This window comes from Bufo bufo, chromosome 2 (genome assembly GCF_905171765.1).
Source record: "Bufo bufo chromosome 2, aBufBuf1.1, whole genome shotgun sequence".
Taxonomy (NCBI): Eukaryota; Metazoa; Chordata; class Amphibia; order Anura; family Bufonidae; genus Bufo; species Bufo bufo.
Genome location: NC_053390.1, coordinates 754,208,222 through 754,232,791, shown reverse-complemented (window position 1 = coordinate 754,232,791; position 24,570 = coordinate 754,208,222).

Genomic DNA, 24,570 nt, shown 5'->3' with positions numbered 1-24,570 from the left:
AATTTTTTATATTCCAGACTTCTTCTCACGCTTTAGGGCCCCTAAAATGCCAGGGCAGTATAAATACCCTACATGTGACCCCATTTCGGAAAGAAGACACCCCAAGTTATTCCGTGAGGGGCATATTGAGTCCATGAAAGATTGAAATTTTTGTCCCAAGTTAGCGGAAAGGGAGACTTTGTGAGAAAAAACAAACAAAAAAAAATTTCCGCTAACTTGTGACAAAAAAAAAATTATTTCTATGAACTCGCCATGCCCCTCATTGAATACCTTGGGGTGTCTTCTTTCCAAAATGGGGTCACATGAGGTGTATTTATACTGCCCTGGCATTTTAGGGGCCCTAAAGCGTGAGAAGAAGTCTGGGATCCAAATGTCTGAAAATGCCCTCATAAAAGGAATTTGGGCCCCTTTGCGCATCTAGGCTGCAAAAAAGTGTCACACATGTGGTATCGCCGTACTCAGGAGAAGTTGGGCAATGTGTTTTGGGTGTCATTTTACATATACCCATGCTGGGTGAGATAAATATCTTAGTCAAATGCCAACTTTGTATAAAAAAATTGGAAACGTTGTCTTTTGCCGAGATATTTCTCTCACCCAGCATGGGTATATGTAAAATGACACCCCAAAACACATTGCCCAACTTCTCCTGAGTACGGCGATACCACATGTGTGACACTTTTTTGCAGCCTAGGTGGGCAAAGGGGCCCACATTCCAAAGAGCACCTTTAGGATTTCACAGGTCATTTTTTACACATTTTGATTTCAAAATGCTTCCCACACATTAGGGCCCCTAAATTGCCAGGGCAGTATAACTACCCCACAAGTGACCCCATTTTTGAAAGAAGACACCCCAAGGTATTTTGTGAGGGGCATGGCGAGTTCCTAGAATTTTTTATTTTTTGTCACAAGTTAGCGGAAAATTATGATTTTTTTTTTTTTTACAAAGTCTCATATTCCACTAACTTGTGACAAAAAATAAAAACTTCCATGAGCTCACTATGCCCATCACTAAATAACTTGGGGTGTCTTCTTTCCAAAATGGGGTCACTTGTGGGGTAGTTATACTGCCCTGGCATTCTAGGGGCCCTAATGTGTGGTAAGTAGTTTGAAATCAAAATATGTAAAAAATGACCTGTGAAATCCTAAAGGTGCTCTTTGGAATGTGGGCCCCTTTGCCCACCTAGGCTGCAAAAAAGTGTCACACATGTGGTATCGCCGTACTCAGGAGAATTTGGGGAATGTGTTTTGGGGTGTCATTTTACATATACCCATGCTGGGTGAGATAAATATCTTGGTCAAATGCCAACTTTGTATAAAAAAATGGGAAAAGTTGTGTTTTGCCGAGATATTTCTCTCACCCAGCATGGGTATATGTAAAAAGACACCCCGAAACACATTGCCCAACTTCTCCTGAGTACGGCGATACCATATGTGTGACACTTTTTTGCAGCCTAGTTAGGCAAAGGGGCCCACATTCCAAAGAGCACCTTTAGGATTTCACAGGTCATTTTTTTACATATTTTGATTTCAAAATACTTCCCACACATTAGGGCCCCTAAATTGCCAGGACAGTATAACTACCCCACAAGTGACCCCATTTTGGAAAGAAGACACCCCAAGGTATTCTGTGAGGGGCATGGCGAGTTCCTAGAATCTTTTATTTTTTGTCACAAGTTAGTGGAATATGAGACTTTGTAAGGGAAAAAAAAATAAATCATCATTTTCCGCTAACTTGTGACAAAAAATAAAAAGTTCTATGAACTCACTATGCCCATCAGTGAATACCTTAGGGTGTCTACTTTCCGAAATGGGGTCATTTGTGGGGTGTTTGTACTGTCTGGGCATTGTAGAACCTCAGGAAACATGACAGGTGCTCTGAAAGTCAGAGCTGCTTCAAAAAGCTGAAATTCACATTTTTGTACCATAGTTTGTAAACGCTATAACTTTTACACAAACCATTTTTTTTTACCCAAACATTTTTTTTTAATCAAAAACATGTAGAACAATAAATTTAGAGAAAAATTTATATATGGATGTTGTTTTTTTTGCAAAATTTTACAACTGAATTTCGATTAATAACGAAAAAAGTAAAAAATGTCAGCAGCAATGAAATACCGCCAAATGAAAGCTCTATTAGTGAGAAGAAAAGGAGGTAAAATTAATTTGGGTGGTAAGTTGCATGACCGAGCAATAAACGGTGAAAGTAGTGTGGTGCAGAAGTGTAAAAAGTGGCCTGGTCATTAAGGGTGTTTAAGCTAGGGGGGCTGAGGTGGTTAAAACATAATTTTTGAACCAAAAATGTAAATGTATGCTATATAATGGAGTTAATATTGTTTTGAAAAAATTAGACAATGGTTGCAATGCAACATGTTAATTTAATGCATTGTAGACAGGGAATAATCAATGTATGCAAAGCAATAAAGACTAGGCCTTGTACAATAAAATCTAATTCAGGGATGCTCAACCATTGGCCCTCCAGCTGTTGCAAAACTACAACTCCCATCATTCCCGGACAGCCTACAGCTATCAGCCTACAGAAGGGCATGGTGGAAGTTGTAGTTTTACAACAGCTGGAGGTCCGCAGGTTAGGCATCCCTGATCTACAAATCGCAGTGAGTGTCCATGTCCTGAAGCAGAATAGAATATGTTCAAATGAGCACCCACAAATCACTGTTCACTCAAATGTACACTATCGATGCTGTACTAGGACAGGTGGCACACAAAAATACGGACCTTATGTCTGAATCTATACTCAAAAATTACACATTACATATTATAATTTATATACTCACTAATTTTGTCCCGTTTGGCAATGTTTGCTGATTCCCAGGAAGATGACAGGAATTCTTGGGCAATTTCTTCCCAATTGCGGTCCTTCAGAACACGATTCTGGTAGTCTTCCTTCCTAGTATCCCACAAGGAAGGGCTCTCCCAGATCATGATGATGATTTTCTCCACATCGTAGGCCATTTTCTTTGTCTATTTGCTGAGTACACATTCTGCACAGCACACAGGACACAGCTATCTCTGGTACTGAAAGCACATGTCACAAGGGGCAGGCCTTATTTTTTTTAAATTTCCTGTAAACGGATCCGCAAATGTCATGTGGAACACATTGTCGCATTCCGCATGTTGCGGAGCAATTGACTACAATGGGATCACAGAACGGATATGCGGACAAATAGGACAAGGTATTTTTTTTTTCTGGATCTGCATGAACGGAACCCGCGGAGCGGAACAGAATAACTGATACGGACAGCACCATGAGTGCTGTCCGCATTTTTTGCGGAGGCCACTGAAAATGCATGGATCCGCATAACGTTCCGCATTTTTGCGGAGCAGATGCGGAATACAACAACGGACGTGTGAAAGGACCCTAATCAGTATTTTGCGGAAGCAGGTATAGCACACCCCTCAATCAGTATTTTGTGGAAGCAGGTATATAGAACCCCTTAATCAATATTTGGTGCAAGCAGGTATATCGCACCCCTCAATCTGTATTTTGTGGAAGCAGTTATATCAAACCCCTTAATCAGTATTTTGTGGAAGCAGGTATATTGCACCCCTCAATCAGTATTTTGTGGAAGAAGGTGTATCACAGGCCTCAATCAGTATTTGGTGGAAGCAGGTATATCGCAACCCTCAATCAGTATTTTGTGGAAGCAGTTATATCAAACCCTTTAATCAGTATTTTGCGGAAGCAGGTATATCGCACCCCTCAATCAGTATTTTGTGGAAGAAGGTGTATCACAGGCCTCAATCAGTATTTGGTGGAAGCAGGTATATCGCAACCCCTTAATTAGTATTTTTTGGAAGCAGGAATATCGCACCCCTCAATCGGTATTTTGTGGAAGCAGGTATATAGAACCCCTTAATCAATATTTGGTGGAAATAGGTATATTGCACCCCTCACTCTGTATTTTATGGAAGCAGGTATATTAAACCCCTCAATCAGTATATTGCGGAAGCAGGTTTATTGCAGGCCTCAATCAATATTGGGTAGAAGCAGGTGTATCAATCCCTTTAATCAGTATTTTGTGAAAGAAGGTATATAGAACCCCTTAATCAGTATTTGGTGGAAGCAGGTATATTGCAACCCTCAATTTGTATTTTGTGAAGGCAGGTATATCAAATGAAAAAAAAAAAAGGATATGGTAGGTATAACTGGGCCCCTTAAATAAACTGAAAAATCTACATGAGAAATTAGAACCATTAAAACATACAGTATATACTTTATTTGATACCCTTCTAAAAAAATTACCCTGATTCGTCTCCCCTATTTCAAATGACCAAGGGAGACAAAATTCTTGCCCTACAATGATCCTTAGTTGGTCCTCAGCCTGTAGGCATCCCCTGATGGTGGGAAACCGCCATCCCCGTACCTGCCCTGGAAAAACCTTAATATGCCCTGAAACACAATAAGGACCCAGGTATATCGCACCCATCAATCAGTATTTTGCGGAAGAAGGTATATCGCAGGCCTCAATCAATATTTGGTGGAAGCAACTATATCAATCCCCTTAAAAAGTATTTTGTGGAAGCAAGTATATCAATCCCCTCAATCAGTATTTTGTGGAAGCAGGTATATAGAACCCCTTAATCAATATTTTGTGGAAGCAGGTATATCACACCCCTCAATCTGTATTTTGTGGAAATAGGTATATCAAACCCCTTAATCAGTATTTTGTGGAAGCAGGTATATTGCAGGCCTCAGTCAATATTTGGTGGAAGCAGGTATATCAATCCCCTTAACCAGTATTTTGTGGAAGCAGGTATATAGAACCCCTTAATCAATATTTGGTGGAAGCAGGTATATCACAATCCTCAATCTATATTTTGTGGAAGCAGTTATATCAAACCCCTTATTCAATATTTGTTGGAAGTAGGTATATCGCACCCCTCAATCAATATTTTGTGGAAGCAGGTATATCAAACCCCTTAATCAGTATTTTGTGGAAGCAGGTACGTATATCAATCCCCTTAATCAGTATTTTGTGAAAGCAGGTATATAGAACCCCATAATCAATATTTGGTGGAAGCATATTTATTGCACCCCTCAATCTGTATTTTGTGGAAGCAGGCATATCTAACCCCTTAATAAGTTTTTTGTGGAAGCAGGTATATCGCACCCCTCAATCAGTATTTTGTGGAAACAGGTATTTAGAACCCCTTAATCAATATTTTGTGGAATCAGGTATATCGCACCACTCAATCAGTATTTTGTGGAAGCAGGTATATAAAAACCCCGTAATCAATATTTTGTGGAAGCAGGTATATCGCAGGCCTCAATCAATATTTGGTGGAAGCAGGTATATCGCACCCCTGAATCCATTTTTGGGGGGCAACAGGTATATCACACCCATTGCAAATAATTGCTCCAATAGTGCTTGTCCCTCTTTATACCTGCGGTATTGCAGCAGAACCGCACACAACTGCCGCACAATACAAATGCACTATGTATATGCTTTTTATGTTAGAAGGTATATTATATGTATATCACACCCCTCAGTATATCACACCTATCGATAGCACACCTACACCAGTCCTTAAAAGGACTTTTGTGGCCCTATTAGCTAGCATTTGGTGTCCCTAACAGTCTGTCCCTGCTCCACAAAGCAACCTCTCCCTACACTGGCAAAACACAGAATGTAAAATGGCTGCCAGATCGGGTACTGTTATAGTAGGGGGTGTGTAGGGGGTGTGTCCATGTGCTGAAACATTTCAATTGTCTGTCCTGTCCCACCTGATGGATGTGTCATGGGTCAAAGTTCAGCACAATGCAAAAGAATATGTCACATGCGAACATCGTCATATGTTCGCATGTTCGGCGAATCGCGAACAGTTCAACGCGAAACGACAGCTGGGCGAATCGCAAGTCCATCTCTAGTAAAAGCATATGTGAACAGACCCTTCCATTTTTCAGTTATCTGAAGTGTACATCCATGTTTTTGTATTCCTGTGGAGTGTTTGTGGACTAAAGAGACTCTATCAGCAGTTTTGACCACACAACTGCTGACAGCACTAGTTAGAGGACAGTTAAAGAAGGACACACATACCTTTTGAGAAGTTTTTATTAACAGGAGTATAAAAACTATGACCTTTTTATTCTTCCACATTCTGCTCCTGCAAGTACCTAGCGCAGGACTGTGAAGTGCTCACAGACCCTCCCTTTTATCCGAGTGACAGATGTACCGCTCTGCAATCCTCACCACTGTCACTCACTGAAATGAATGGGAAGCAAAAAGGATGCAGAAGCTGGCGGTATTTTGATGCTGCTGCCCGAGCCATAATTCCACTGCAATATCCATTGTGGGAACTTCATACTGTGCTCCCATAACAGTGCCATCCACGGTGCCATCCATAGTGTGCCCTATAGTGCCATCCATATTACCCCACAGTGCAATCCATAGTTTGCACTTTAGTGCCATCCATGATGCACCCCACAGTGCCATCCACTGTGTGCCCCACAATTCCAACCACAGTGCCCATCAGTGCTATATATAGTGCACCCCTCAGTGCTTTCCAGTGTGCCATTCACAGTGCCATCTATAGTGCACCACAGTGCCAATAAAAGTGCCGCACAGTGCTATCCACAGTTCAATCCACAATGCCATCCATTGTGCCCCACAGTGTCATCCACAGTGCCCCCCACAGTGCCATCACCAGTGTGCCCCACAGTGCCATACACAGTGCCCCTGGTGCCATCCACAGTGTGCCCCACAGTGCCATCCAGAGTGCCCCACAGTGCCATCACCAGTATGCCCCACAGTACCATTCACAGTGGGCCCCACAGTGCTATCCACAGTGCGCTCCACAGTACCATCCAGAGCGTGCTCCATAATGCCATCCAGAGTGCCCCACAATGCCATTCTCAGTGCCCCACTGTACCATCCATAGTGTCATCCAAAGTACTCCAGCATAGTGACAGCACACAGGCCGATTGCTATGTTTTGGCCTATGCACAGTACTTACATCGTACTGTACATGAGTCAGTAAAATACAGGCTTCACACACAAGATGGTCGGCGGTTCCAGTGCATGTGCAATAGTGTTATCCTAGTGTGCAGGCGTCGGGAACAAGGAAGGCCATCAGGAGGCAGTGACATCACTGATGGCGTGCCACTTTCTCCTGAAGAGAGGACGAGAGGAAGACGGGCTTGGACTGGAAGCCCTGAAGACTCTGCAGTCATGTCACCATGAAGAAGATCCTGGAAACATCTATGTTATGGAGGGTAAGTACTGTCAAGCTACTGTATTCTTCCCTTCACTTGTGATTTTCAAGGAAGATTTTTAAACTTGGGGCCAGAGAACCCCTTTAAATGAACTTACAACTAGGTGTGAGCCCTAATTAATTTATTTGGGTACAATTAGAAATACTACAGTATATTACCCCTACATTCGCAAATGGATGCAGTTGAATGCTAACAGTACAAATCATTAATTTTTTTCATTATTTTATAGGCTTAAAAAGTGAAACCTTGAAGATGAGAAAAGATGAACCCTGGGGGGGGGGGGGTCAGACTGATGACTTTATGCGGCATCGTGTCCTTCTATGGTGAGGTTGACAAAGGGACATTCAATTAATAATATGTCTTGCCTGAGGATTCTACCTCCTAATAGAAACCCACTGGAAAGGTGTAATGGGAATGAATTATGATGAAAGCAATGGATATATTTTAACACTCATAGCTTTCTCGAAGAAACTCATCTGTGTTGGAGAATAAAATGAGGATATAATTATCCTCAGGCAATTGCTCAACACCTGGTGAATATTGCTTAATTAACTTCTATCCTTTTTCCATTATAAAGAAATTTAAACTTGCTGTTCTGCTTATTCCTATGGTTTTTGCAAGGCTTGGAAAGAGCTTGTGTATAAATATTAATGTTTCAGCATTGCAGCATTCAATTACATCCCGAATGCTTTTAGATACTTATTTACCTGTAGTTCAAAGAATTGTTTCGAAATCAAGCCTGACAGACAGAAACGTTTTTTATTTCTTTTTATTTATTTATTTATTTATTTTGAAGCTTCCAAGTACAAATGTTTGCTTGGCTGAAACGTTTTCCAATTGTCTTGACAATATACAGGATTTCTCTCTTGACACAAAATGCAGGGACAGCAAAAATCCCATTGAATAACCTCTGCATAAAAATAATTGAGCACAAATCGGGGAAAGAAAAAAAAAAAAAGTCCATCCTCTCTTGCCGAGTCATTTAAATAATTTCACTGAAAGCATGCGGAGGATGAAATTGATTAATTATTGATCTTGCTTTAAGAGACTGAGGAGAACTGAATGTATTTAGATTTGGAACGAAAAACTCAACTAAGTTGTTATTTTTGAGCGCCATCCGCCACTTTGTTCTGTTCTGTAAATTGTCATTGTGCACAATTTGGCATTCAGTAATGGGAAATCATAAATTGATTCCGCTTATCTGTAAATGTCAATGCTCATTACTATTTACCTAGTTGCAAATTAATTCTGTTGTGTCACAGACAGTTCAACATTTCATCTCTGGTAACCGAGAGTGACATTTGTTTGGCTTTTTTTTTTTGTTATTCTGTAAAGCTTTACAATACTAATAAACTCAGAGCTGACTTAATAATATATCAAATATGGCTGCTGTCTCACCAAGGAAAACACTTTGCAATCCTGCTGGGTTTCTAAGTAGTGAGTACCGTGGTTGATGGACAGTATTATTCCTGCTTGCTATACAGTTGGGAAGCTTTCGACAAGTGCATTAAACTTTAATGAATACAGAATATGCAGTTTTATAGTGCATCGCTGGCGTTTGCATGAACACATATTGTTTATTATTAATATCATACTTTTTTCTTTTTCTTTTTTTGATTTGCAGCTAGTTGGGACAACATCCATATAAAATGCAGTTGAATTCTACATGATCACCTACCTAAAAATGTATGTAACCTGTATTGAAATGCTTGTGAATATAATCAGCATACTGCAGATTATATAGCACTGTGCAAGTAACAAACAAAAATGTGCTTTTAAGTCTGAAATCACATTGGTCAAACACAATGCCATGGTGATATTTGGGACTGTTAGGTGTCTCAAAGCAAGTAGTTACCATCTGTCAGTTCCTAAGAAGATTGCAGCCAAGTATTCATCTCATTTCTAGGCAATCGTAGCAATGTATTTTTTGATCACACACCTTTCAAAATCTTATCTCACCTTAAGGCCTCTTGCACACGACCTTATGCCCTCAGAGACATACATTCCGTGAACGGGCTATATGTCCCGGAGCGGCATTGATCGTGCGCACGGGAGTACACAGCATCTCAGATTACAATGATGCTGTGCACATCAGCCCACCCGCGGGGCTATTGTCCCGCACTCAAGAGCTTATGAGTGCAGGACAATAGCCCCGCAGGCGGCCCGACGTGCACAGCATCATTGTAATCTATGATGCTGTGTACTCCTGTGCGCACGATCAATGCCGCTCCGGGACATATAGCCCGCTCACGGAAAGTATGTCTCGGAGGGCATAAGGTCGTGTGCAAGAGACAAAATAATAGCAAAGACAGGTGCACTCTGCAGTCTTACTAAACCCTCAAACTGATTTTAAAATTGAGAGATTAGTCAACATGTCCTACGGTGTAGAACATGTCTAAGACCGGGCACCACGCCAAGGTTTCTCAAGTAGCCCGGGACCTAACACTCTCCTACGTGAGCCGTATGGGCAATACCAGGAGCCAGTGGGCAAATTACAGGAGCATGAGGCCGACTCACAAACAGCTCACCTAGTTACCTCCAGCATGAAGCCATGCTTGCAATGGGAGGAGGGAGGAGTCTGCGAGTCCCACTCAAGACTGGCTGATATGGCCCCGGCCTCACAGGTGCACCTAAATGTGGCCTGTAGATCGAAAACAGGCACATTTAAATTGGAGTTTATACACCTCCAGGAATCTATATATACAAACTAAAAAGACAGGTTGGCATTAGCAGGAGGTGCTCAAACCCACATGCAGTTGTGCATATATATATAGGGGAGCAGATCCTGCACTTGTGGCCCGTTGCTAATGGCGATCCCAAGCAAAAATGCATACGGTGGCGTGGTGCCCGGGCTTAGACATGTTGACTAATCTCTCAATTTTAAAATCAGTTTGAGGGTTTAGTAAGACTGCAGAGTGCACCTGTCTTTGCTATTATTTTGTTATATTGTTATATTGATTATCACATCCACACAATTGCTACCTTATGTAGGATGTCTATTGTGGTACTTGTGGTTCGCCGCGGGCATCCTCCACCGTATGCATTTTTGTTGGGGATCGCTATTAGCAACGGGCCACAAGTGCAGGATTTGCTCCCCTATATATATGCACGACTGCATGTGGGTTTGAGCACCTCCTGCTAATACCACGCTAGTCTTTTTAGTTTGTCGTGTGCAAGAGGCCTTAAGGTGATATAAGATTTTGAAAGGTGTGTGATCAAAAAATACATTGCTACAATTGCCTAGAAATGAGATGAATACTTAGCTGCAATCTTCTTAGGAACTGACAGATGGTAACTACTTGCTTTGAGACACCTAACAGTCCCAAATATCACCATGGCATTGTGTTTGACCAATGTGATTTCAGACTTTCTTCTCTCTCTTAGGGCTCATGCACACTTCCGTATGTATTTTGCAGTCCGCAAAAAACGGATCCGCAAAAAATACGGATGACATCCGTGTGCATTCTGTATTTTGCAGAACAGAACAGCTTGCCCCTAATAGAACAGTACTATCCTTGTCTGTAATGCAGACAATAATTGGACAAGTTCTATTTTTTTTGCAGAACGGACACACGGAAATACTGAAACGGAATGCACATGGAGTAACTTCAGTTTTTTTTGCGGACCCATCAAAATGAATGGTTACGCATATGGTCTGCAAAAAAAAAAATGGAACGGACACGGAAAGAAAATATGTTTGTGTGCATGAAGCCTTAATCCTAACCAGAGGAATTGGAGATTTCAGACATGACTTTGGATTTTAGGTTTTTTTTCAGGAATTGGTCCACTGAAACAACTTAAAGAGGTTGTGCAGTGGCTTAATATTGATGATGACCTATCCTCAGGACGGGTTATCAATATGAGATCGGAAGTGTACCAACTCCCAGCACCCCTGCCAATCAGCTGTTGCAAATTACCTGTGCATTGTCTAATTTGTAGAGGCAGCTTAGTGTAATTACAACTACCCCATCCAATTCCTGTGACAAGCAGTTGTAATTACACTACATGGCCCCCGCAAATGTGACAGTGTGCAGGTAATGTTGAAGCAGTTAAATATCCATGGCATTATGGCCAATCGCAGGACATTAGCCACAGGTGCCTGCTGTATGAAACATCAAGTACATGGCGGTCATGAGGTTAAAGGGCCAACAGTTTCAGGTTTAGCATTTGTACCATTTAGATAATTAAAGGACCTTTTATGGTTAGTTTTTTAGTTTGTTTGCCTATGAGCCTCTGTGTCTCCAACTTGACCACCTTTATCTGTCTTTTACATATTCTATTTTTATCCTTATAGTTTTTAGTGATTTTTCTCTACCTTAATGTCAGACCCCCGACAATCAGCTGTTTGAGAAGGCACTGGTGCTCTTGTAAGCGCCTCTGCCTTATCGAAGTTTACCATGCACAGCACCGTACAATGCATAACGGCTGTGCTTGGTATTATCACGCTCAGCCCCATTCACTTCTATGGGGCTGAACATGATACCAAGCACAGCCGCTATACAGTGTACGGCGCTGTGCTTAGTAATCACGGAGAAGGCTATGACACTCATAGGAGTGCCGATGCCTTTTCAAACAGCTGATTGACGGGGGGTCTTAGGTGTCGGGCCTCCACCATTCAGATACTGATGACCTATCCTGAGGATAGTGAAGAAAAGCAGATTGACGGCAGCATCTCCAGAGACGTAATTTATTCAAAGTAGATCCATATGACACATGTGCAAAATTTGCTAATAAAATGCTACAACGTTTTGGCTAGGAAGTAGCCTTTGTCAAGCTTTGTCAAGATACTTGACAAAGGCTAATTGCTAGCCGAAATGTCGCAGCACTTTATTGGCAAATTTTGCAGATGTTCCACACTTTGAATAAATTACGTTTTTGGAGATGCTGCCGTCAATCTGCTTTTATTCACTATTCGGATGACCAAAGTGGATCTGAGGTCGTGATGGGCTGAAGCATTCCGGTGTATGTCTTCACGGTAGTGAGTGCTGCTCTGAACACTGTTATCACTATCCTGAGGACAGTTGTTCTTCATGTGACAAATAAAAAAGAGAAAGATATCGCATCCAGTGAGTGTCGGTCTTGTCTTGTATAGCGCACATGGGAGATTGATCCGGGACACATGCACCACGCCACTGAACAAACGGAGTGCCGACTGCACCATTGTTGGATATCCTGTAGATAGGTCAGTATTAAAATCTCAGAAAAACCCTTTAAAGTTAACAAAATCCTTCCCATTATGTGAGATGAAAAAAATAAAAATAAACTGAGATTCCTCAGTATCAACCACTGAGGAATCTCAATCTTTTTTCATCTTATATTTACAAATATATATAGCATGTATTTATTTCTAACTGGCGGACTTAGAACAGATGGTTTTATGTTCCAGTGTTTTTACACACTTTCCTGTCTTTATATATTTATGTATTTGTGTATTGCTTTAATTAGTGGATGTAGCTGGAGCAAGCTTTTAACTTTGTGCAGTGAGTAGTCGCTACTAATTTAGCCAATTTTGTGCTGGCCATTGTTTTTCTTTCTGGGAAACAAGGATGACAAATTACACAGTGTCATTGTTTATTTAATAAAAACTAGACCAATATACAGAAGTTCTATGTAAAAAAAAAAAGTACATCCTTCCTGCTACCAAAAGAATTAAGAGGGCAAGTAGCAGACAGGTGCTGACAATCAAATACCCTTGATTAATCAGCAAGTGTGACTACCTCTATAAAAGCAGATGCTTTGGCAGTTTGCTGGTCTGGAGCATTTAGATGTGTGTTAACAAAATTCCAAGACGGAAAGACATTAGCAATAATCTTAGAGAAGCAACTGTTGCTGACCATTAATGTGAGAAGGGTTATAAAGCTATTCACCCATTAGCATGATAATTATTCAAGTTCACACCAGTACAATTAGAAAAAGACTTAACAAGTATGGCTTAGAATGGTTGCCATGAGAAAACTTCTTTCTAAAAAGAATATGGCTTCATGGCTTAGGTTTGCAAAGGTTTACATGGCAAAGTTTGGCATGTAAAGAAGCCACAAGACTTCTGGAAGAGACAAAATGGAGATGTTTGGCCATAATACACAGTGCAACAAACACAGCATAAACTTTTCATATTAACTGTCAAGCACAATAATGGATGGGTACGAAGGTTAGCTTGTTTTGCAACCACAGGACCTGGGCACTTTGCAGTCATTGATTTGATCACGAATTCCTCTGTGTAACAAAATATTCTAGAGTGAGGCCATCTATCCAACAGCTAAAGCTTGGCCAAAACAGGGTCATGCAAGAGGAGAATAATCCCAAGAACACCAGTAAATCTACAACAGAATGGCTGAAAAAGAGTCAAGATGTTGCAATGGCCCAGTGAATGTCCAGTCCTCAACCCAATTAAAATGCTGTAGTGGGACCTTTAGAGAGCTGTGCAGAAACAAATGTGGAACAAATGTCAACAGAAGGATGGGAGAGCGTTATAGTGACGGTCCCTGTCCACCGTTACTTTACTTGGCACTCCTGGGATTCTGTATCCTGGCAACACAAACCTGCCTCCTGTTCCTCCCCTTTCTGATGGGTCTGGCAACCAGGTTTGCTCTGTCACTGCATGCAGACTGCTGCCTGCTTGCTGGCCAGGTCTCTCCTCCTGTGCTTGTAGGAAAAATTCAGGCGCTCCTTTCCAGCTCTTAAAGGGCCGGTGTGCACACACCCTAATCTACACCAGCCCTTGGCTCATTATCTTGAGGCACTTGAGACACATTTTTCTGCCTGAGCAATAGATCCCATAGCTTGCTAAGTTTCTGAGAAAGTGTGCTGTTTCTGTCTGCTTACCGACTTTCTGCCTATTTACTGGATTCTGACCTTCTGCTGCCTGACCTGCGCCCGACTTCTGTATTAACTCATTGCTGCCTGCACTGACCTTCAACCATTTAATGTATGGCACATACTCCACGTGCCCTGACCTCTGCTTTCCACAGACTACAATTTTGCCTAAACTCCTCGATGCTCTACATCAGCGTCTATTGCCATCATAGGTTAGCTTTCAAGTACACAGAAGCTACTCCAAGATGTAGAAGCATAGTGGTTCCCCTGCAGTGAAGTCCAGATCCTTGAATAGCGGTTGAAGGGTGAAAATCAGGAGACTACCAGGATACCGCCCTTAGGAGTAGCCCAGAGTCAAATCTGTTAGTTGACACAGTGGTTCTATACCCACTGCCGTAACAGAGAGACTGATAAAGTCATAAAGAAAATTATTACTTCAAGTTATTGCTGCTGAAGGTGGTCTTGATTGGGTGTGCATTGTTTTGTCATATGGGTTTTCCATTATGTCTTCCTTTTTGTTGACTAAATAAAGAAACTGTGCAATTTGTTGTGTGTTGTTCACCTGTGGTTGTGGTTGTATTCACCTAATTTTAAAACCGTCTAAGGACCAGATTTTTTTTGTCCTGATACATAAAACCATATAATTCAAAAAGGGTGTACTTAGTTTTTCTCTTGACTGTATATAGATAGTATTAGTATATGCTAATTTATATAATGTCTGCTAAAAAGTAATATAGTTTTCCTCTTTTGCTTTGATTTTTTTGCAACTATAGTAAATCTTACAATATTTTCTTACTGATGTCCTTTGCAAGCTCTTGCAGCAGATGGCGAGGAGGAATAAAAACCACTTCCAAGTCCAAGCATCTAAGCTTCAATGACTGTGCCTATGACATCCTATTACCGGAAAGTTATGAAAACACCACATGCAAAGATTGTCGCTATTGGTATCCTGAAGAAGAGAGATTCTTTCAAAACATGGTGGTTTGGTTCAAGGAATATGTCCAAGATTCAATAAACAGATGAAAACCATTTTCATTCTTTCAAGCAGCATGCCAGGTCAGTTCTTCTGTCTGATGAAGAGTGCCAGATTTTGGACAAGCTATATTTGTCTTCTTCTACTCAAGAGTAAAATGAGGATGTTGTACAGTGTTACTTTCCTGGTAAGGAGATTCAGTAACTCAAAAATCCACCTTTTGGTTTAGGGCCCTCAAAGTGTCTATAATAGTTGGAGTGGAGATATCTGAAAAAAGGGCCAATACTTTCAGAAAGGCTTAAGAAAGCTTTCCACAAAAATAAATAAATAAATCTATGAATTATGTCTACTCCCTAAAGTCAATATGGCTATTGGAAAATTCTTTTGGTGCCCAGTGGTACCTGCTGAAGATGGGTTTAGTTTTCATGACCACATGGATAAGCACACATATTAAACACTTATTCTGCAGCCTAGGCTGGGTTGTAATTGCTTATTTGCCACAGCTTCTAGTAGAGCTACCAAGAGCCTTCAGAAGTATATTCTTTAGACTTATAAGGATGTGGACCCCAGAGTTTCTAGAGATGATATCCTGACCTCTTTAAGTACTCTCATTTTCTGTGCCACACAGCTTTACAGCAAATGAAATTGTCAGCCTAAACTATAATCCTCTTGACTGTGGGTAGGTGGTCTTTATGACTTATGTCCTGGGTGCTTGATGACACCACCAAGTATTTGAATTTGAGATGTTCATGATAAATGACTGATTAAAGGAGGCAGGTCTCTTCAGAGATGTCAGCAAAAAAGAGTCAGGTTCTAAACAAGATCTTGATTCCAAAGAGTATGCAGAAGTTAGAATAACCAAAGGACCTTGTTTTTGTAGGACTGAGTAATAAAAACTCAACTTCACATAGTAATAGACATATAAATTACAACATGAAGTTGAGTTTAATTGCTAATTTATGCACATGTGACCTTTAACACCCCATGATTCTGACCAATCTGCAATCTGGCACTATTTTAAGTATAAATATTCTACTGTTCCATAGTATTACATACTCTGATTGGTCTAAGAAGGGGTCTCAGAGTCCCAAACCACTCCACTTGTTCAGCCTTGTTGGTAGCTTCTTCCTAAGGGATTGTTATAATTTTGCATATTCCTGGATATGCTAAAGCTGTTGGTAAGACATTCTGGGGACATCCCAAAAACTGGTCTCCTAAAACCATGTTTGCTGTTGTGCTTACACAAAAGAAAAAAATGAACACACCAGGTATTATCTTGCTGTTATTAGCCATAAATTCTTTTTTAGAATTTATATGCTGGCCTATGAAGCATTTATGGGTTTTTTTCTTCTACAGCTAATTACACTGAACAAAAATATAAACGCAACACTTTCAGTTTTGCTCCCATTTTGTATGAGCTGAACTCAAAGATCTAAAACATTTTCTACATACACAAAAGACCCATTACTCTCAAATATTGTTCACAAATATGTCTAAATCTGTGTTAGTCAGCGCTTCTCCTTTGCCAAGATAATCAATCCCACCTCACAGGTGTGGCATATCAAGGTGCTGATTACACAGCATGAATATTGCACATGTGTGCCTTAGACTACCCACAATAAAAGTCCACTCTGAAATGTGCAGTTTGATCAAGCAGCACAATGGCACAGATGTCGCAACGTTTGAGGTAGCATGAGATTGGCACGCTGACTGCAGGAATGTCTAAGAACTGTTGCCCATGTAATGAATGTTCATTTCTCTACCATAAGCTGTCTCATCCATAGGCTCATCTGCATGCTTGTCCTCCTCATCGGGGTCTGGACCTGACTTCAGTTCGTCATCATAAACGACTTGAGTGGGCAAATGCTCACATTCAATGGCATCTGGCACATTGGAGATGCGTTCTGTTCACAGATGAGTCCCGGTTTTCACTGTTTGGGGCAGATGGCAGACAGTGTGTGTGGCGTCGTGTGGGTGAGCAGTTTGCTGACGTCAACATTGTGGATTGAGTGGCCCATGGTGGCGGTGGAGTTATGGTATGGGAAGGCGTATGTTATGAACAACGAACAAGGGTGCATTTTATTAATGATATTTTCAATGTACAGAGATACTGTGACAAGATCCTGATGCCCATTGTTGTGCCATTCATCCACAACCATCACCTCTTGTTGCAGGATGATAATGCACAGCCCCATATTGCAAGGATCTGTACACAATTCCTGGAAGCTGAAAACATCCCAGTTCTTGCATGGCCAGCATACTCACCGGACATGTCACCTATTGAGTATGTTTGGGATGCTCTGGATCGGCGTATACGACAGCGTGTTCCAGTTCCTGCCTATATTCTACAACTTCGCACAGCTATTAAAGAGGAGTGGAGCAACATTCCACAGGCCACAATCAACAACCTGATCAACTCTATGCGACGGAGATGTGTTGCCCTTTGTAAGGCACATGGTGGCCACACCAGATACTGACTGGTTTTCTGACCCCCCCCCTCCACCACCCCTGTGCTGTCTAATCAGCACCTTGATATGCCACACCTGTGAGGTGGGATAGATTATCTCGGCAAAGGAGAAGTGCTAACTAACACAGATTTAGACATATTTGTGAAAAATATTTGAGAGTAATGGGTCTTTTGTGTATGTAGAAAATGTTTTAGATCTTTGAGTTCAGCTCATGCAAAATGGGAGCAAAACCAAAAGTGTTGTGTTTATATTTTTGTTCAGTGCATATGAATTTCAATGACAGTATGCTAGGTGTTCAAAGGATGCCAATTAGTGTTAAGCGAGCACCAAAGTGCTTGTGTGCTCTGGCCGAACACATCGGTATGCTCATGTGTTCTACCGAGCACCTGAGCACAATGGAAGTCAATGGGAGAACCCCAGGCACCCCCTGCTTGGAAGAGAACAGGGTGTCTGGTTCATAAGAAAAGGTTAGAAATTTATGGAAACCCCATAAAAATGGTTTGGGAACAGCATTAAGAGGATAGCTGGATGCATCTTAGACTCCTATTATTTACAACATACAATAGACAACTACACAAAGGCTACGGTATATGCCAAAAGCCAGGTATGTGCAAGCCATCTATCTATCCATGAGACAAATAACAGCCAGCATACCTTACAATGGCAGCCTTGTGCACTATGAGATATTCCAAACTAGCTCTCATCTGACTGAGAACCAGTAAACCTCAAATTTATTTTGCATCTGTTGGATGGCTTGGGTGGACCTGCTGACGCTATTGAGTTATTAACAGTGCCATCCATTGGTTTCATAGTCTTCTGACAAAACTATTAGTCTATTGTCATAAGACTGTGAAACCAATAGATGGCACTGTTCATAACTCAATAGCGCCATCTATTGGTTTTCATAGTCTTATGACAGCTGAAAAACAAGGCCGATTCTGCTTATCTGCATGTATTTCCCGTGTTTTTGTCAAAATGCATAGGTCATTTATATGTAGCTCAGACCTTTGGGTCATAAATATAATTGTCTCTGCATACTCCATAGATTTTGCCTCTCTCTCCAGACTGGTATTCTCAAACTGGTTTTGTACCAGTCAGAAATAAAGATTCTCTAGAGACCTCTATCCTAGATTTCTTCAAGATTCTGGTAGAAGGTCTGGAGTCCAAAAGAGTATTAGACATCTACTCCAGACCACCAGTGTGGTTTATACCAAAACCATCAGAATAGTGAATGTTTATTGATTTTGGATTGTAATTTCTATTCTGGAAAAGGGGGATTTTACCTTATATAGAGAAAATAGAGTTAGCCATTACAGTTTGTCATCTTCACAATACTTGAGGATTGTGATCCAACTGAAAGGAGCAGTCAAACCCCTGAAGTTTACTGCCTTACCTTTTCAGACATCCTCAGCCCCTCACACCTTTACAGAGAGAATGTTGGAAACTGATAGCTTTACACTAGTGTTGGGCGAGCATACAATAAACGTGCAGGTAAGTACTGCCATTCACTATAATGCCGTAGACATGTTGGCTACAGGCATTACAGTGATTGGCTGGCCAGAACGCGTCATCAGATGCTATATAGCACCCGATGACACTTGTTCGGCTCAGTCTTAGTCTGGGAGAGCCGGAGAGCAGAAGAGAGAGATAGTGTAGGGAGTGAAATAGGAATATTTTAGCTTTTATACTTATTATAGACCCAAAAGTCTTTTTAAGGACTATTGTGTGTGGCAGCAATATATATGTTTAGTGAAACCTGCCCTAAATTGCTAAAACTTGTTAGAGACCCAAAAGTCCTTTTAAGGATATAGTTGTATCTGGCAGCAATATATATTTTTAGCGCAACCTGCGCTAAATAGCTTTCTATTGTTTGGCCGCTGCAGACAGCGACATTACTTGCGCTATACCTCTTGATTAACGTGTGCGCATCCTAAATATCAGTGACATTCATTCAGTTTAATTTTTTATTAGGCGGTGGTGACAGCGACATTTCTTGCACTATCACAATACAAAGGGGAAAACACAGCCGGCACTACTGAACGCGGTACGGTGCAGGTGACTTGCTCTCAGCAATCATGCAAAAAATCAAGTGGTGCTCAGCCAAAAAGGAAAAACCAAATGTCATCAAGGGTAGAAGAAAAAAGAGAAGGCGGCACTCACCGAATCTTTATCAAGTCGTAGCTTTATTTGGGTTAAAACATAGCGGGTGCGGGTCACAATTCACAGAAGAAAAAGGCAACAGTCGTTTCGCGCAAAACAATCGCGCTTTGTCAAGCCTCCTGTGACGTGAAAGGGGAGTTCCATATATACCTCCTCCCGGCACGTCACTGCTAAACAGGTGCATTAATCAAATCTTCGGATCACCTTCGTGTGTAAATTAAAACATTAAAATCATACAAAGACAGCAAGGTCATTCTTATCATTGAAGCCTAAACCTCCCATCGCATTAGTTTTGATAATCCATTGGGCTTCTCGTTGTAATAAAATACGCTTTCTATCACCACCCCTAACTGGTAGATTAACTCTCTCAATGCCTGTACACTTTAACACTTCTTTGTTACCTTGGTGTTCATCCTTAATGTGTTCTATGAGGCGCGTAGCCCCAATGCCTGTAACAATCGATCTTTTATGTTCTCTAAATCGCACGTACAGGGGTCTAGGAGTCTTACCGATATAAAATCTTTCGCACGGACAAAAAATCGCATACACTACATAAGTCGATTTACAATTAATAAATTGCCTAATAGTATGTGCTATATGTCCGATCTGAACCTGTGTCCCTGTGCGTATGAAATTGCACATTGCGCAGTGTCCACATTTGAAGTTTCCCATGGGGCTCCATCTGTCCAACCAGGTATTACCTGTGTCGGGAAGATTAGTACTAGTGACGATATCTCCTATGGTTTTCGCCCGTTTAAAGCTGACAATCGGTTTATTTTTCACTTTATCGATTAGTTGCTCATCTCTCTGGAGCATATGCCAATTATTTAAAATTGCATTTTTGATGATCTGAGCCATGGGAGAATATTCGAATGTGAACACTGCCCTAGTGACATCCTGCGATATTTCTCCATGATGCGTTTTTTTCTTTTTTTTCTTTTTCCATAGATCCTTTCTTAGCCTACGTGCATATGCTCTATTATAAGCTTTGTCATCTATAGAGGATGGATATCCACGTTGTATGAATCTACTTTTGAGATCTCTATTCTGATTCTCAAACTCTGTATCATTTTTTCTAATCCTTGCAAGCCTAACAAATTGACCATACGGGACAGCTGCAGCTACGTGCGGAGGGTGAAAACAATCATAATGCGAAAGAGAATTAGTCTAACTCTATTTTCTCTATATAAGGTTGTGTCGATTTCATCATTGATGATCCTGACCTGTACATCTACGAATTCAATAGCCTGTTCTTCTATATTGCTAGTGAAGCTCATGTTCATATTATTATCATTCAAGTACTGAACAAACAGAAACTCACTGAAAAAAGTGGCCTAAACGCATAAACCACAAGAACATCTTACACAAAATGATACATTGTGCAGACGAAAAAATATACATACAAAAATCACTGCAAAAAATGCGCCAAAATTATACGCAACTGACAATACTAGCTAATTCATCAGGCCGATGTTAAAAGCTGAGAACTTTGCCAATATCTTCCAGTCAGGAACATATCGGAGCCCCTCATGCACCACGTCACGGTGTCTCAGCACGCATGGGGTCCTACCACTCAACTGCCTGTCGTGTGTGAACAGGGTCTGAACAGTGCTAGAAACCAACTCACAGCCAGACTCTCACATGCCTCCATAGTGGTGTCACCAATGCACTGTAAGGTAGGATAAAGCTGTAAGCCGCACCCACAACAGACCATGTGACACAGAAGCTACCAGGTGCAAAAGAATGTTACCAACAAATTAAAGTGGCACACTCCATACACATAAAGACAAAAACTCACTGAAAAAGGTGGCCTAAACGGGTGAAAATGCTTCAAACCCAGACACTGTAGCGTGTCTATAACCGGGTGAGCAATTCCTCCGCATGTGGTCCACAGACAACGCCAATCCCCAGCAAAAAATGCGTACAATGGAGGATGCCAGCGCGGACCGCATGCACCACAAGAACATCTTACACAAAATGATACATTGTGCAGATGAAAAAATATACATACAAAAATCACTGCAAAAAATGCACCAAAATGATACGCAACTGACAATACTAGCCAATTCCTCAAGCCAATGTTAAAAGCTGAGAACTTTGCCAATATCTTCCAGTCAGCTTTTAACATCGTGTCTGTGAAGGTTCTCATTTATCCAGGTCATGGTATATTTGTAAAGAATAAATCAAGGCAACTGGACTTACTGTAGATTTCTTGAAAACGTTTCACTCGTTCTTCCAACGAGCTTTCTCAATTCTGAGTGACTGTACAAGAATTCTCTGGGAATAAATATGTAACTGAATAAACATCTGGTCAATATACCCAGCATGGGGTCAAAGGTTTTGATTCAGTAGGTGATAATGACCTCCAAGAAAAAGGTGTCAAAACAGCATTGTATGTGGCAGACAATAGACTGTATATCGGTGAAACAAAACTACATCAGCGTATGGCTCAGCATAGAAGAGCCAAAACCTCTGGTCAAGATTCAGCCGTGTAATTACATCTAAAAGAAACAGGTCACACCTTTGAAGACAATCAAGTACGTGTTTTGGATAAGGAGGCCGATTGGTACAAACAAGGTGTGAAGGAGGCCATCTATGTAAAAATGGAGAAGCCAAGCTTGAATAGAGGCGGGGGGGTTAGACATCTATTGTCTGCCACATACAATGCTGTCTTGACACCTTTTTCTGGGAGGTCATTATCACCTACTGACTCCAATTAGGATAATGGAATCAACACCTTTGACCCCATGCTGGGTATAATTACCAGATGTTGATTCAGTTACATATTTATTCCCAGAGAATTTTTGTACAGTCACTCAGAATTGAGAAAGCTCGTTGGAAGAACGAGTGAAACGTTTTCAAGAAATCTACAGTAAGTCCAGTTGCCTTGATTTATTCTTTACAGATATAGCTTTTAACATTGGCCTGAGGAATTAGCTAGTATTTTCAGTTGCGTATAATTTTCGTGCATTTTTTGCAGTGATTTTTGTATGTATATGTTTTCATCTGCACAATGTATCATTTTGTGTAAGATGTTCTTGTGGTGCATGCGGAGGAATTGCTACCCGGTTATAGACACGCTACAGTGTCTGGGTTTGAAGCATTTTCACCCATTTAGGCCACTTTTTTCAGTGAGTTTTTGTCTTTATGTGTATGGAATGTGCCACTTTAATTTGTTGGTAACATTCTTTTGCACCTGGTAGCTTCTGTGTCACATGGTCTGTTGTGGGTGCGGCTCACAGCTTTATCCTACCTCACAGTGCATTGGTGATATCACTATGGAGGAATGTGAGAGCCTGGCTGTGAGTTGATTTCTAGCACTGATTCAGACTCTGTTCACACACCACGGGCAGTTGAGTGGTAGGAACCCATGTGTGCTGAGACACCGTGACGTGGTGCATGAGGTGCTCCGATATGTTCCTGACTGGAAGATATTGGCAAAGTTCTCAGCTTTTAACATCAGCCTGAGGAATTAGTTAGTATTGTCAGTTGCGTATCATTTTGGTGCATTTTTGGCAGTGATTTTTTTACTGAACAAACAGACTAAATTGATCTCAATCTGTCACGAGGGTGTCAAGAGCCACGTCTGACTCCGTTATACCCGGGGTCAGGAAGTCGCAGCGGGTGGCTGCGCGTTCGATGTACAAAGACAGTGCTGTTTCGTAATGGTAGCTTTCTGGGTTTGCCTTGCAATCCTTTTTGGCTCACTCAGGGATCCGTAGCTTCTCCTCCTCAGCTGTTTCTTGTCCAGCAATCCCAACCTCCTTATATTCCCATCTCCCACTTCTCTGGTTGCCAGATATAGAGCTTCCTGCCTGGACTTCTATACTGACCCACTGGAGCTGTGTAGCTGTGTTCCCTGGTTGTTGTTCCAGAACGTTACCCTCCGGATCCCTGTTGGGCCTTGGTGGTCTGCTGTTGTCGCCCACCTGGGATTATATGTTTGTCTGTATTGTCTGTCCTCTGCTTGGTGTTTTCCTCTTAGTGTCAGTGGTGCAGACTAGTGATCCCACCGCCCCGTTCACTACACAGGGCTCATCTTAGGGAAAGCCAGGGTTTAGGCACGTGATCGGCGTACGGGTGAGGAACCCGTCTAGGGACATCAGGGCAGTCAGGTGCCAGCCGCAAGGTGAGTCAGGGGTCACCACCTTTCCCTCTCCCTTGGACAGGGCCTTCCCATTTCCCTCCCTTTGCGTGACGCCGGTCATTACACAATCTCCTGCTCATATAATGAATACATCATCGATGTACCTAAAAAAACTTTTGATGTACTGTACAAAAGGGTTGTTGATTGTGAATACATATTTTTCTTCAAATTGGGCCAAAAACAGATTGGCAAAAGTGCAAGAGACTGGTGTCCCCATAGCAGTTCCAGATGTCTGGCTATACCACTGTTTATTAAACATAAACGTATTATTCTTCAACACAAAGGACAGTGTTTCAGTGACAAACTCAGTGTGGGATCTATCTCTTCCTATTTTAGTCAATAAATCACCAACAATTCCTACTCCTAAATCTTGAGGAATCTTTGTATACAGGCTCTCAAAGTCGATTGTTGCAAACAAATAACCCTTTTGCCATGTAGTTTCTCTGAGTGCTTCCAAAAAATCATTGATATCCTCTAAAAAGGATGGAACGCCTAACAATAAAGGGCGCAGTAGCTAATCTAGATACTGGGATAGTGGTTCGGTAAGAGACCCGATACCTGCAACTATCGGACGCCCAGGCGGATCTACCAATGATTTATGGATTTTAGGCCTGTAATACCAAACTGGTTTTACTGGATATAGAGGAAACTATTTTTCTGCTGTTTTAACAGACAAAACTTGGCATGCAACATACTTCCACAACAATGAACGTAGAGACTGCTGAAGTTTAAATGTTGGGGAGAGTAAATTGTTCTATCACTGAGCTGTCGTGCGGCT